A 14,421-nucleotide genomic window follows, 5' to 3' on the forward strand; every position below is an offset into this window, starting at 1 on the left:
CAGGGCCTCATTAGGGCCTGTCTTGTAGGTAGTTGCTGTGTTGGAGGCTACAGGGCCTCATTAGGGGCTGTCTTGTAGATAGTTGCTGTGTTGGAGGCTACAGGGCCTCATTAGGGCCTGTCTTGTAGGTAGTTGCTGTGTTGGAGGCTACAGGGCCTCATTAGGGGCTGTCTTGTAGATAGTTGCTGTGTTGGAGGTCTCATTAGGGCCTGTCTTGTAGGTAGTTGCTGTGTTGGAGGCTACAGGGTCTCGTTAGGGGCTGTCTTGTAGGTAGTTGCTGTGTTGGAGGCTACAGGGCCTCATTAGGGGCTGTCTTGTAGATAGTTGCTGTGTTGGAGGCTACAGGGCCTCATTAGGGCCTGTCTTGTAGGTAGTTGCTGTGTTGGAGGCTACAGGGCCTCATTAGGGGCTGTCTTGTCGGTAGTTGCTGTGTTGGAGGCTACAGGGCCTCATTAGGGGCTGTCTTGTAGGTAGTTGCTGTGTTGGAGGCTACAGGGCCTCATTAGGGGCTGTGTTGTAGGTAGTTGCTGTGTTGTAGGTAGTTGCTGTGTTGGAGGCTACAGGGCCTCATTAGGGGCTGTCTTGTAGGTAGTTGCTGTGTTGGAGGCTACAGGGCCTCATTAGGGGCTGTCTTGTCGGTAGTTGCTGTGTTTGAGGTCTCGTTAGGGGCTGTCTTGTTGGTAGTTGCTGTGTTGGAGGCTACAGGGTCTCGTTAGGGGCTGTCTTGTAGATAGTTGCTGTGTTGGAGGCTACAGTGCCTCATTAGGGGCTGTCTTGTCGGTAGTTGCTGTGTTGGAGGCTACAGGGCCTCATTAGGACCTGTCTTGTAGGTAGTTGCTGTGTTGGAGGCTACAGGGTCTCGTTAGGGGCTGTCTTGTAGGTAGTTGCTGTGTTGGAGGCTACAGGGCCTCATTAGGGGCTGTCTTGTCGGTAGTTGCTGTGTTGGAGGCTACAGGGCCTCATTAGGGGCTGTCTTGTTGGTAGTTGCTGTGTTTGAGGTCTCGTTAGGGCCTGTCTTGTTGGTAGTTGCTGTGTTGGAGGCTACAGAGCCTCATTAGGGGCTGTCTTGTAGGTAGTTGCTGTGTTGGAGGCTACAGAGCCTCATTAGGGGCTGTCTTGTCGGTAGTTGTTGTGGAGCTGCCTGGTTATCAGCACCCTCTTTATCCTTAGACATCTCTCACACGGAGGGAATTCCTCTGAACAGAGAGGCGCTGGCTGTCAGAGGTCTGAGTCTAAGAGTCTAGTTGGTTAATGCTGCTGTGGGATCTGTGTTGTTGGTAGGGAGTCTCTGGGCCATCTGGATATTAAGGAACACATCTCACCCAACACAATCTGATTCTACAACTGAAAGACCTTTCTCTGATTGGTTTGGATGGTGTGTGGCAGCCGCCGTCAACAGACCGGTCGTCTGACTAACAGCTCTCTCCTGTCTGTCTGTGTGTCCCCCGTTATGTTCTCCGAGATCAGCAGTGACCTCTGCTTTTAGGACGACACACTCTTCAACACACACCTCACCGTGAGGATTTAAACCGAGGCACGCTACGCACGGACACACAGGTAAAGTACGCTACTCACACACACTGGTAACATACAGGTAATATACAGGTAACATACAGGTAACATACAGGTAACATACAGGTAACATTCAGGTAACATACAGGTAACATACAGGTAACATTCAGGTAATATACAGGTAATACACAGGACTGGTAACATACAGGTAACATACAGGTAACATTCAGGTAACATACAGGTAACATACAGGACTGGTAACATACAGGTAACATACAGGTAACATACAGGTAACATACAGGTAATATACAGGTAACATACAGGTAACATACAGGTAATATACAGGTAACATACAGGTAACATACAGGTAATATACAGGTAACATACAGGTAACATACAGGTAACATACAGGTAACATTCAGGTAACATACAGGTAACATACAGGACTGGTAACATACAGGAAACATACAGGTAATATACAGGTAACATACAGGTAACATACAGGTAATATACAGGTAACATACGGGTAACATACAGGTAATATACAGGACTGTTAACATAAAGGTAACATACAGGTAATATACAGGTAATATACAGGTAATATACAGGTAACATACAGGTAACATACAGGTAACATACAGGTAATATACAGGTAACATACAGGTAATATACAGGTAACATACAGGTAATATACAGGTAATATACAGGTAATATACAGGTAACATACAGGTAACATACAGGTAATATACAGGTAACATACAGGTAATATACAGGTAACATACGGGTAACATACAGGTAATATACAGGACTGGTAACATACAGGTAACATACAGGTAATATACAGGTAATATACAGGTAATATACAGGTAACATACAGGTAACATACAGGTAACATACAGGTAACATACAGGTAATATACAGGTAACATATAGGTAACACACAGGTAACATACAGGTAATATACAGGTAACATACGGGTAACATACAGGTAATATACAGGACTGGTAACATACAGGTAACATACAGGTAATATACAGGTAATATACAGGTAATATACAGGTAACATACAGGTAACATACAGGTAACATACAGGTAACATACAGGTAACACACAGGTAACATACAGGTAATATACAGGTAACATACAGGTAATATACAGGTAATATACAGGGAATATACAGGTAACATACAGGTAATATATAGGTAATATACAGGTAATACACAGGTCACATACAGGTAATATACAGGTAACATACAGGTAACATACAGGTAACATACTGGTAACACACAGGTAACACACAGGTAATATACAGGTAATATACAGGTAATATACAGGTAACACACAGGTAATATACAGGTAATATACAGGTAACATACAGGTAACACACAGGTAACATACAGGTAACATACTGGTAACACACAGGTAATACACAGGTAACACACAGGTAACATACAGGTAACATACTGGTAATATACAGGTAATATACAGGACTGGTAACATACTGGTAACATACAGGTAATATACAGGTAATATACAGGTAACATACAGGTAACATACAGGTAATACACAGGTAACATACTGGTAACATACAGGTAATATAAAGGTAATATACAGGACTGGTAACATACAGGTAACATACAGGTAATACACAGGTAATACACAGGTAACATACAGGTAACATACAGGTAACATACAGGTAATATAAAGGTAATATACAGGACTGGTAACATACAGGTAACATACAGGTAACATACAGGTAACATACAGGTAACATACAGGTAACATACTGGTAACACACAGGTAATACACAGGTAACACACAGGTAACATACAGGTAACATACTGGTAATATACAGGTAATATACAGGACTGGTAACATACTGGTAACATACAGGTAATATACAGGTAATATACAGGTAACATACAGGTAACATACAGGTAATACACAGGTAACATACTGGTAACATACAGGTAATATAAAGGTAATATACAGGACTGGTAACATACAGGTAACATACAGGTAATACACAGGTAATACACAGGTAACATACAGGTAACATACAGGTAACATACAGGTAACATACAGGTAACATACAGGTAATATACAGGTAATATACAGGTAACATACAGGTAACATACAGGTAATACACAGGTAATATACAGGTAACATACAGGTAACATACAGGTAATATACAGGTAATATACAGGTAATATACAGGTAATATACAGGTAACATACAGGTAACACACAGGTAACACACAGGTAATACACAGGTAACATACAGGTAATACACAGGTAACACACAGGTAACATACAGGTAACATACAGGTAACACACAGGTAACATATAGGTAACATACAGGTAACACACAGGTAACATATAGGTAACATACAGGTAACACACAGGTAACATACAGGTAACATACAGGTAATACACAGGTAACATACAGGTAACATACAGGTAATATACAGGTAATATACAGGTAATATACAGGTAATACACAGGTAACATACAGGTAACATACAGGTCACATCCAAGGACACAGGCATGGCACACTGAATGACTGTTTTAAATGTATTAGAAGTAACGTGGTATCGGCTTCTTTTAGAATGTAATTGAAATCAGGTGTTATTTTTCATGCATAAACTGTTCTTAGCTAACAGGTGTGTGTGTGTGTGTGTGTGTGTGTGTGTGTGTGCGTGTTCGTGTGCGTGGGTGTGTATAGCAGGTTTCCAGTAGAGGACATGGTGGGTCTCTAACAGCCAATCAGGATGCCGAAGAAAGACAACAAGAAAGGAGGCAAGAAAGGAGGCAAGCCGGAACCTGAGAAACAGAAAGAGGAGGTAAAGACAGGGAAAGATGACAGAAAGAAGGGAGGAAAGGAGGACAAGAAAGGAGGGAAGAAAGGCAAGGAGGAGGAGCCTCCCACAAAAGGAAAAGGACAAAAGGAGGACAAGAAAGGAAAAGATAAAGGGAAGGCAAAGAAGGAGGAGTCAGAAGAGGAGTTCCTGAGTGAGGAAGAGGAGGAGGAGGAGGAGGAAGAAGAGGAAAACTCTGACGGTGATAGAGGGAGGGGTCGAGGGGGTAAATCTGCTAAGGGGAAGTCCCATGGTCGCCGTGGGGACGAAGATGAAGAATACGAAGAAGAAGAAGACGGGGAAGAGGAGGACGAGGACGAGGACGACAGGAAGCGCAAGAAGAAGTCTAAAGATGGCCTTCGTCATAAAGACAAAGGAGGGAAGGGAGAAGAGAAAAACAAGAAGAAAGAGAAGAGGAAGAAGGAGGTGTCTCCACAACCTCCGGTGAAAGAGCTCCCTAAGAAGGGTCTGAAGAACTTGTCCAGGATGTTCATGAGGTTTTCGGGGGTCCGGAGACGGAGGAACTCCAGGAAGAAGATGGGAGGAACCTCCAGACTGTTCATGGGCCTGGGGAAACGTCTACGCAAGTATGGGCCTATTTCATTTTTTAACTTTACATTATTGACTGTAATCCCTTTGAGATCGTTACACAATAGTCCAGGGATTGTAATCCCTTTGAGACCACAATAGTCCAGGGATTGTAATGCCCTTTGAGATCATTACACAATAGTCCAGGGATTGTAATGCCCTTTGAGACCACAATAGTCCAGGGATTGTAATCCCTTTGAGATCATTACACAATAGTCCAGGGATTGTAATGCCTTTGAGACCACAATAGTCCAGGGAATGTAATGCCCTTTGAGACCACAATAGTCCAGGGATTGTAATGCCCTTTGAGATCGTTACACAATAGTCCAGGGATTGTAATGCCCTTTGAGATCACAATAGTCCAGGGATGGTAATGCCCTTTGAGATCACAATAGTCCAGGGATTGTAATCCCTTTGAGATCATTACACAATAGTCCAGGGATTGTAATGCCTTTGAGACCACAATAGTCCAGGGATTGTAATCCCTTTGAGACCACAATAGTCCAGGGATTGTAATGCCCTTTGAGATCGTTACACAATAGTCCAGGGATTGTAATGCCCTTTGAGACCACAATAGTCCAGGGATTGTAATCCCTTTGAGATCGTTACACAATAGTCCAGGGATTGTAATCCCTTTGAGATCGTTACACAATAGTCCACGGATCACCGGTAATAGTATTTTTATAGTTCCATAACCATCCTTCGCTCCCTCCCTCCCTCGCCCCCTCCCTCCCTCCCTCGCCCCCTCCCTCCCTCGCCCCCTCCCTCCCTCCAACCCTCCCCCGCTTCCTCCCTCCCTCACTCCCTCCAACCCTCCCCCGCTTCCTCCCTCCATCGAACCCTCCCTCGCCCCCTCTCTCACTCCCTCCCTCCATCGAACCTACCCTCCCTCCCTCCATCGAACCCTCCCTCACTTCCTCCCTCCCTCCCTCGCCCCCTCCCTCCCTCCCTCCCACCATCCCTCCCTCCCCCACTTCCTCCCTCCCTCCCTCCGTCAAACCCTCCCTCCCTCCCTCCTTCGCCCCCTCCTTCGCCCCCTCCCTCCCCCCCTCCCTCCTTCCCTCCCTCCACAGGAACCGCGAGAACAAGGTGAAGAAGAAGACTCGCAGGGAGTCAATACTGAAAAACACATCTAAGTTCATGATACGGTTCAACCACTCCAAGAAGGTCAAGAAGTTGAAAGAGAAGGAGGCGAAGGAGAAGGAGCAGAAGGATGGTGGGAAAAAGCAGTCCTACATGTTGATCAGACTGGGGAGAGGAACAGAAGGACAAGAGAAGAAAGTTGGGTTCTTCAACGGTCTGTTCAGGAAGAAAACGGCCAACGGAGCGCCGGACTTCAAGGCCCAGAGTCATTTGCTAGGGCAGGTTGCCGGGGCCACCAACTGGCTGACCAAGCGGTTTATCTCTACCAAGCATCGTCAGAGTGCCATGGGGGGACTGGGCTGGGCAGGGGGTGGGCAGAGATCAGGGTTTGGCCGTCAGGGAGGAGGGGGTCACAGCCGACAGGTCAGCACGAGGGGTCAGCAGGCACAGCGGGATCGTACCTATGGGTATCAGAACGGTGGCTATCAGCATGACGACGACGGGGATGATGTGTACACAGAGGGGTACGACCAGCAGGTCATGGGGGGGCATGACCCCCGGGGGGTGGCAAGAACAGGGGGATATCAGAGGCGGTCTGTAAAGGCTCACGGTGGTCATGGTTACGGGGATGATGTGTACGAGTACACAGAGGGGTACGACCAGCAGGTCATGGGGGGGCATGACCCCCGGGGGGTGGCAAGAACAGGGGGATATCAGAGGCGGTCTGTAAAGGCTCACGGTGGTCATGGTTACGGTTGTGGTCATACTGGTTATGATGATCAGGAGGACCACTACGGGCAGCATCAGGTTGATCAGGGGTGTTACTATGACGACACAGGTGAGTACTACGATGTTCCGTCGCAGGACCTGGGTTATTACGAGGACGAGCCGGGGCTCTACGATGACGGGGGTGGTTACTACGATGACCAGCAGGGTCTCTATGACGACGAGGGCTGTGAATACTACGACCCCTACCAACAGCAACAACAACAACAGAGTTACTATGACGACCAGGTCGCCATGGGGGGTTACTACGGGCAGCCGCCGATGGGGATGTACGGCGAGGAAGGCGGGGCGATGGAGTACTATGACCCAATGGGAGCAGGGCAGGAGTACGATGAGTATCGTAATCTCTATGACGAGCAGATGATTATGGACCCCCAGCAAGGTCACTACGACAACGGGATGCAGGGCCAGGGGGGATTCTATGACGACGGGATGGGTGTGTATGAGGAGATGATGATGGGAGGTAGAGGGGGCCGTGGTCTTTACCAGGACTACCAGCTGCACTACAGCGAAGAGGGACTACCTTTCCCAGACTTCTCCTACAATGCCTACAACTCCCAGCAGCCAGGAACACAGATGCCTTATTGGTATGACCCCATGGGGGGAGAGATCCCCCTGCAGGGGGCTGAGATGGCCTTCAGAGTGCCCAGGCCTCAGGTACGTCTGTTTGGGAAGGAGCGTCTGGACGTCCCCCCGGCACCTTTCCCCCCTCCTCCACTACCCGGTCACCACGACGACATCCTATCGGAGATACAGTATGAGGAGCAGGACATGTCGATGATGTCACCACAGCAACATCTGTTGGCCCAGCAACAGAAGATGATGTCGCAGCAGCAACAGATGATGGAGCAACAACAGCTGCTGATGTCACAGCTGACCACACCGCGAGAACAGACGATGTCACCGCACGGTATGATGATGTCACCAAAACAGCAGATGATGGACGACATGATGATGCAACAGCAACAACAGATGGTGTCACCACACGATACGGTGATGTCACAACAGCAGCCGATGATGTCACCACAGCAACAGATGGACGACATTATGATGCAACAGCAACTACATATGATGTCACGGCAACAAGGCATGATGTCCCCACACAATATGATGATGTCACCACAACAACAAATGATGTCAGCACAACAACAAACGATGGACGACATTATGATGCAACAGCAATTACATATGATGTCACAGCAACAACAGATGATGTCGCCACACGATATGATGATGTCACCACAACAACAGATGATGTCAGAGCGGATGACCCAGGCCCCTACCCCGACGGCCATGTTGATAAAGCAGCATAACGCCCGAATGGGATGGGCGGGGCCATGATGGGTGGACCAATGGGGTACCCCGGAACCCCTGTGATGCCCCGCTCCCCCCGGATGTCCCCCCACCCCCAGCGAGCCCACCCTTCCCCGATGATGATGTCACCCCAGCAGCAGATGATGTCCCAGCATCCCTCCCCCCGGGGCTCACCCCTGCCCAGCCGCAGCCTCTCCCCCTCCCCCCGGGTTTCACCCCTGCCCACCCGCAGCCTCTCCCCATCCCCCCAGCCCTCCATGAGAGGCTTACCTCCCCTCGGCCAGAGACCCTCCTCTGTTCTCCACAGGAGGATGTCTCCCCCCTCATCCTTCATGGCCTCACCCCACTCCCCGCATCGACGACTCCAGCCCCAGCGCCCCCCTTCCCTGGCCCTCTCCCCCCGCCGCCCCCCGTCTCCCCCCATCTCCCCCCGAGCATCCATGATCCGACGATCTCCCCCCTCCTCCCCCCGCGGCTCCATATGCAGAGTTATGCCTCCCCCCTCCTCACCCTCTCCCTCCCGTTTGGGGGGAGGAAGTCCTTTTGGAGCGAGGAAGGTCCTCCGCGGCACTCCCTCCCCCTCCTCCCCCCGTCGTCCCTCCCCCCGTCGTGCCTCCCCCCCTGCCTCCCCCCAGGTCAGGACAAGACCAAGGGACTCCATCCACCTCCCATCCTCCTCCCCCATCTCCATGCGAGCCTCCCCATCTCCCTCCAGACGTAGTTTCTCTCCCGCACCTCGCCCCGCCTCCCCCACCCTCTCCCACCACTCCACGCGTCTCCTGCGACAGGGCGAAACCCCTCTGGTGCGCCCGCGGTTCGGAGGTCGCGGCCCCGTACCCATGGGAACTGTCAGACCTTCCCCCATGGGAAGACGAGGACAACCGATGGCCCCAACCCAGAACGTCCCTCCCTTTAGAGCCTCAGTCCGCTCCAACCACACTGCCCTCACCCTCTCACCCCGCCTCTCTCCCCGCCTCACTCACCACCCCTCACCCCAGATAGGCCATCACCCTCCTCTAAGCCACAGGGAGTCGGGAAGGTACCTCTCTGGGAGACCCGTAGGCCGTGGTCATCCCCTGATAAAGAGACAGTCTATTCGCGGGCCGGGCATGCCACCTCCCTCTCCCCAGCCCTCTCTCAAATGCTACCCTCCCCTCTCCCCTCACCTCTCCCACCGCCCCTCCTCTCCTCACCCCTCCATACGTGCTTCCCCCCTACTCCCCCGTGCCCCGTCCCCGGAACCCTACTCTGACTCTTACGCCCAGGACCCCTATGACCATTCAGAGCAGTTCGTTCCCTCCTCCCCAATGCTGCAGGGGGCGCTCCAGAACCAAACCCTCCGTAACGCGTCATTCACCTCTCCTCGCTTGCGGCCCATGTCACCGTACGCCCAACAGGTACCGGAGTACGCCCAGCCTTCCTCTCCCATGCTCCAGGGGGCGCTCCAGAACCAACAGCTACGTAACGCCTCTTTCGCCTCCCCACTACAACAGCCTATGTCGCCCTATGCTCAGGATATGGGGGGTTATGAAGACCCTATGATGCCTTCCTCCCCCATGCTCCAGGGGGCGCTCCAGAACCAACAGCTACGTAACGCCTCTTTCACCTCCCCACTACAACAGCCTATGTCGCCCTATGCTCAGGATATGGGGGGTTATGAAGACCATATGATGCCTTCCTCGCCCATGCTCCAGGGGGCGCTCCAGAACCAACAGCTACGTAACGCCTCTTTCACCTCCCCACTACAACAGCCTATGTCGCCCTATGCTCAGGATATGGGGGGTTATGAAGACCCTATGATGCCTTCCTCCCCCATGCTCCAGGGGGCGCTCCAGAACCAACAGCTGCGTAATGCCTCATACGTGTCACCGTTACAACGACCCATGTCCTCCTATGGATCTATGGGCGGGTACGATGAACCTCTCCCCCCTTCCTCCCCGATGTTAGGCAATGCTCTTCAGAACCAGGCGCTACGCGAAGCCTCGTTTGGAAGCCCGGCATTACAGCGTCGTGGGAACCCGTACGGTCCAGTGGTGACCCAATACGACTACCACTCCGAGCCCGGCCCCTCCCCTCTGCTCCACAATGCCCTGCAGAACGCCAACATGAGGAACGCCTCCTTTGGAACCCCGATGCACCAGCGCCGAGGGGGCAACCCCTTCGGACCCGTTGTCCCTGACTACTACGGAGCTTTGCAGAACCCACAGATGCGACAGATGGTTCAATCCCGGGGTGGCCTCCTTCCGCTCCGTTCCCCCTACGGACCGCTACAACCTGAGCCCCGGTTTGGCAACTCCCTCCAGAACCACAGAGTCCATGGGACGATCGTCACAAATCCACCGAACCTAGCGGCGGCTCTCATGAACCCGACGCTAAAGACGGCATCGTACACCTTACCTGACGGTACCATCGCTATCGGACCCCAGCAGCAGAAGAATCCGAACCTCTCGGCGGCATTATCGAACCCTTACCTCAAATCAGCATCGTATACTCTACCAGACGGTACCATTATCATAGACCCCAGGAAACCGGTCTCACCGTCCCTCAGTCGCGCGCTCCAGAACCCCGCGATGATGAACACTTCCTACACTCTGCCGGATGGAACCATTAGAGACCCCAATGCTCCCATCTCTCCTAACCTGTCTTCCGCGTTAAACAACCCTCACCTGAAATCAGCCTCGTATACCCTCCCAGACGGTTCGATTATCATCGACCCCAGGAAACCCAGATCTCCGAACCTCCTGGCGGCGTTATCCAACCCGTACCTGAAGACGATCTCCTACGAGCTCCCAGACGGTTCTATAATCATCGACCCGCGGAAACCCACCTCGCCCAATCTGTCCTCGGCGCTCCTGAACCCGGCGATGCGGAATGCCAGCTACGCCCTGGAAGGAACTGTGATCACTGATCCCAACGCTCCGATCTCTCCGAACCTGTCTTCCGCATTGATGAACCCACACCTGAAGTCAGCCTCCTACACGCTACCGGACGGTTCTATCATCATCGACCCACGGAAACCCCGGTCCCCGAACCTGCTGGCCGCTCTACAGAACCCGTATCTGAAGTCAGTATCTTACGAACTGCCTGATGGAAGCGTCATCATCGATCCTCGTAAGCCTCGCGGGCCAGACCTGTCGGGAGCCCTGTCAGGCGCCCTGTCGCAGAACCAGGACCTGATTAATCAGAAACGGTACCGACTTGGGGACGGAGCCCTTGTGATCCCTGGGCAAAAGCCCCGCCTCGGCGCCGCCCTGATGAACCAGAATATGAGGAAGGTCAGTTACTTTTTCCTGTCTGTCACTGTTTACTTGATGCCAATGACAACTTCCTCAATAACTGTTTCTTGTTTCAGTGACTGTTTCCTGTGTGTCAAGGACTGTTTCCTGTTTCAGTGACTGTTTCCTGTGTGTCAGTGACTGTTTCCTGTTTGCCAGTTACTGTTTCCTGTGTGCCAATGGTTGTTTCCTGTAAGTCAGTGGCTGTTTCCTGTCTGTCAGTGACTGTTTCCTTTTTCCCGTGTGTTATTTTGTTCCCTTTGTGTTAGTGACTGTCACCTGTTTCCTGTGTCTCAGCGACTGTTTCCTTTTCTCCTGCAGGTGGACTATCGTCTAGGTGACAGCGGGGCGCTGTCCGTCCGGCCCACCAACCCCAGGCTCTCTGAGGCGTTGCAGGAGAACCGGGATCTCCTGAGTCCAAACCGGTACCGGCTGCCGGAACGCAATATGCTGATGCGGAAGTTTGGGAATCCGTACCTGGACGAGGCCCTGCAGAACACACAGCACCTCCGTTATGCATCGTACAGGTTGGTGACCTGGCTGCAGGTAGAACTCTTTATGGTTCCAGGTCGAACCCTATAAGTTTACCGGTAGAACCATTTACCAAAGCGTAATTTGAGGGTTCTTCGTTGAGCGAAAAGCTTTTACCTGGAACCGAAACGGCTTCTCCAACAGAGATCGCAGAAGAACTCTTTAGGGTTCTGGGTTCTGTTTCTAAGAGTGTAGAGCACCCAGCTGTAATTTAAGTGTACTGATATCTTTAAGTAAATACAGTTCCCCTTCTTCATTTTCTTCCAGACTGCCCCCGGGGCTTCAGGGGCAGGATAACCGTTACGCTGTGGTTCCGCCGTACGGGCCGCGATCTGGCCACTGGGCTGGCAACACACGCTCCGGCCAGGAGGGGGATGATGTCTGGGCCTCCGAGAGGGTTCTACCGCACGGAACCGTGCAGAACCTCACCAAGTGGTCCATGTACCGAGAGGTCATGGAGTCGGAGGGCATCACTCCCGCAGCACCGGGAAAACTGGAGGGAATGGGCGAACCGGACTGGACCCCTAATAGAGAGGGGGAACCCAACAGCTGGTACGAGAAGGTAGGACAACCTCTACTCAACATTCCTACCTTAATTTTTGGTCTGACAGACATCCATGTAGCTCTGCAACCTGTAACCACAGATGCGTAAGGGAGATATCGGTAGATTGACATGCATCCAATGCAAAAAAAAAACAGATGTCTCTACATTAAACTGACTGGTTCTCCCCTAGTCTTACCTGGCTCTGGTTCTCCCCTAGTCTTACCTGGCTCTGGTTCTCCCCTAGTCTTACCTGGCTCTGGCTCTCCCCTAGTCTTACCTGGCTCTGGCTCTCCCCTAGTCTTACCTGGCTCTGGCTCTCCCCTAGTCTTACCTGGCTCTGGCTCTCCCCTAGTCTTACCTGGCTCTGGCTCTCCCCTAGTCTTACCTGGCTCTGGCTCTCCCCTAGTCTTACCTGGCTCTGGCTCTCCCCTAGTCTTACCTGGCTCTGGCTCTCCCCTAGTCTTGCCTGGCTCTGGCTCTCCCCTAGTCTTACCTGGCTCTGGCTCTCCCCTAGTCTTACCTGGCTCTGGCTCTCCCCTAGTCTTACCTGGCTCTGGCTCTCCCCTAGTCTTACCTGGCTCTGGCTCTCCCCTAGTCTTACCTGGCTCTGGCTCTCCCCTAGTCTTACCTGGCTCTGGCTCTCCCCTAGTCTTACCTGGCTCTGGTTCTCCCCTAGTCTTACCTGGCTCTGGCTCTCCCCTAGTCTTACCTGGCTCTGGCTCTCCCCTAGTCTTACCTGGCTCTGGCTCTCCCATGGTCTTACCTGGCTCTGGTTCTCCCCTAGTCTTACCTGGCTCTGGCTCTCCCCTAGTCTTACCTGGCTCTGGCTCTCCCCTAGTCTTACCTGGCTCTGGTTCTCCCCTAGTCTTACCTGGCTCTGGCTCTCCCCTAGTCTTACCTGGCTCTGGCTCTCCCCTAGTCTTACCTGGCTCTGGCTCTCCCATGGTCTTACCTGGCTCTGGTTCTCCCCTAGTCTTACCTGGCTCTGGCTCTCCCTAGTCTTACCTGGCTCTGGCTCTCCCTAGTCTTGCCTGGCTCTGGTTCTCCCTAGTCTTACCTGGCTCTGGCTCTCCCTAGTCTTGCCTGGCTCTGGCTCTCCCCTAGTCTTACCTGGCTCTGGCTCTCCCTAGTCTTACCTGGCTCTGGCTCTCCCTAGTCTTGCCTGGCTCTGGCTCTCCCTAGTCTTACCTGGCTCTGGCTCTCCCTAGTCTTACCTGGCTCTGGCTCTCCCCTAGTCTTACCTGGCTCTGGCTCTCCCTAGTCTTACCTGGCTCTGGCTCTCCCTAGTCTTACCTGGCTCTGGCTCTCCCTAGTCTTACCTGGCTCTGGCTCTCCCTAGTCTTACCTGGCTCTTGCTCTCCCTAGTCTTACCTGGCTCTGGCTCTCCCTAGTCTTACCTGGCTCTGGCTCTCCCTAGTCTTACCTGGCTCTGGTTCTCCCTAGTCTTACCTGGCTCTGGCTCTCCCTAGTCTTACCTGGCTCTGGCTCTCCCTAGTCTTACCTGGCTCTGGCTCTCCCTAGTCTTACCTGGCTCTGGCTCTCCCTAGTCTTACCTGGCTCTGGCTCTCCCTAGTCTTACCTGGCTCTGGCTCTCCCCTAGTCTTACCTGGCTCTGGCTCTCCCTAGTCTTACCTGGCTCTGGCTCTCCCTAGTCTTACCTGGCTCTGGCTCTCCCTAGTCTTACCTGGCTCTGGCTCTCCCTAGTCTTACCTGGCTCTGGCTCTCCCCTAGTCTTACCTGGCTCTGGCTCTCCCCTAGTCTTACCTGGCTCTGGCTCTCCCTAGTCTTACCTGGCTCTGGCTCTCCCTGGTCTTACCTGGCTCTGGCTCTCCCCTAGTCTTACCTGGCTCTGGCTCTCCCCTAGTCTTACCTGGCTCTGGCTCTCCCTAGTCTTACCTGGCTCTGGCTCCCTAGTCTTACCTGGCTCTGGCT

The sequence above is a fragment of the Oncorhynchus keta genome, unplaced genomic scaffold, assembly GCF_023373465.1.
Source record: "Oncorhynchus keta strain PuntledgeMale-10-30-2019 unplaced genomic scaffold, Oket_V2 Un_contig_2577_pilon_pilon, whole genome shotgun sequence".
In the NCBI taxonomy this organism is placed as follows: domain Eukaryota; kingdom Metazoa; phylum Chordata; class Actinopteri; order Salmoniformes; family Salmonidae; genus Oncorhynchus; species Oncorhynchus keta.